This window comes from Charadrius vociferus, unplaced genomic scaffold (assembly GCF_000708025.1).
Source record: "Charadrius vociferus isolate BGI_N301 unplaced genomic scaffold, ASM70802v2 scaffold971, whole genome shotgun sequence".
NCBI lineage: Eukaryota > Metazoa > Chordata > Aves > Charadriiformes > Charadriidae > Charadrius > Charadrius vociferus.
In genome coordinates, this window is record NW_009646664.1 from 298,344 (window position 1) to 299,800 (window position 1,457).

The following is a 1,457-nucleotide window of genomic DNA, read 5'->3' on the forward strand; positions in this document are numbered from 1 at the left end:
GGGTGCCATGGGGGGAGCTCCAGGGGGCCCTTCCAGCCCCCACCATCCTGTGACTCTGTGATTCTGTCCTCCTGCACTGCCGACCTGTGCTGGCCCACAGCTGGCCCTGGCGAGCCGGCACACGGCCATCAGCGACGGCAGGCCGTGGGAAACGTCCCCTTCTCAGAGGTGCCGCACACTGAGACCAGACCCGCTCCTTCACGGCCTCGTCCCACACACACGGGCTGTGTCGGGGCGAGAGGGGGCAGAGGCAGCCCCATACCACAGACCGTATCCCACAGGTAACGGCGTGCCCTGGGAAACCCACCCCACGCTGACAAACCAGAGGAGCTTCATCCCCTCTGCTTGGCAGAGCAAAGCCCCAGAGGTGAGGGTTCCGCCCCACCAGCATCCCTCCGCGGCAGGGACACCGCGGGCAGCGGTGTCTGGGAGGTGGCCAGCAGAGGCCGAGGAAGCACCGGCGCAGAGCTGAAGTCAGCCAGGCTCAAACGGAGAGGTGACCCCTCCCACGCCTGGACGGCTGCTCTGGGGGCGATGACCGTGGACGCGCGCCTGAACCGCCGCTCGGGATCTGCCCCTGCTTCTGCCACGCCAGAAGGTCCAGCCTGTGCCGCGGTACCCGAGCGGGAACCACATCTCGGCTGTGGCCAGCAGGAAGCCTGAGGTGCTCAAATGTTCCCTTTCGACCTTCACATGCGAGCGCTCTCCCAGACCAAGAAGACCACCGAGAAGCCCTTGCCTTCCCCAGCACGGCGGCAGCCCCGGCTCCTCTCTCCCCTCCATGAGGCCAAAGCCCCTTTGCATTTCCACTTGGCCACGTTAAAACGTGGGGGTTTCCCGGGGATTTGGAGGAGCACCAGATACGCCGGGGTACCCGAGTCGCGAGTACTCACCACCTTCAGCTCAGGCACCGAGCGACTCAGGGTCCATTCCTGGCTGTTCACAAACGAATCTGCAGAACAGAAGGAGAAATCATCAGGTCACCATGGTCTCCCTCGAGACACTAACAAGGATCCTGCCACGCTCTCCCTGCTCCCTCCAGGCAGGAGATTTACAGCTCTTCCCTCCCACCTCATCTGGCGACACAAGCTGCAGGAGGTGCCGCCGCTGCCCGTGCCCGGCGGGCGCTGCAGGACGGGGAGGAGCGGCAGAGCCGAGGGCAGGAAGGCAGCGGAGCCCAGGCACCGCGGGCTGGGGACCCCTCGCCTGCCCGGCGGGAGCACAAAAACCCCTACAGCATCCCCTTCCCCAAGGTACACGGGACGAGGGAAGCACCGGAGACGAGACGCCTTTTTGGGGGGCACACGGTGTAAAGGACCCCGGGACCGAGGGCCCCTCGCGGTGAAAGCAGCGCCCCGAGCGCTGCGCTCAGGCTGCACCACCAGCGTGTCGTACGCAGTGCAGATAAAGCGCTGAAGGCACGCTGTAATCTATGCTCACGATAGAAATTGAACACA

General features: G+C 65.1%; 1 protein-coding gene across 1 annotated transcript in view; it reads right to left on the reverse strand.

Moving 5' to 3' along the window:
• The window catches only part of AGAP3 (ArfGAP with GTPase domain, ankyrin repeat and PH domain 3), a 138,561-nt gene extending 137,614 nt beyond the window's left edge, over positions 1-947 (reverse strand). The window contains exon 1 of the mRNA XM_009889178.1: positions 894-947. The gene's annotated coding sequence lies outside the window, so the exon portion shown is untranslated. The remainder of the gene's footprint in view (positions 1-893) is intronic.
• Between the last annotated feature and the right edge of the window lie 510 nt (positions 948-1,457).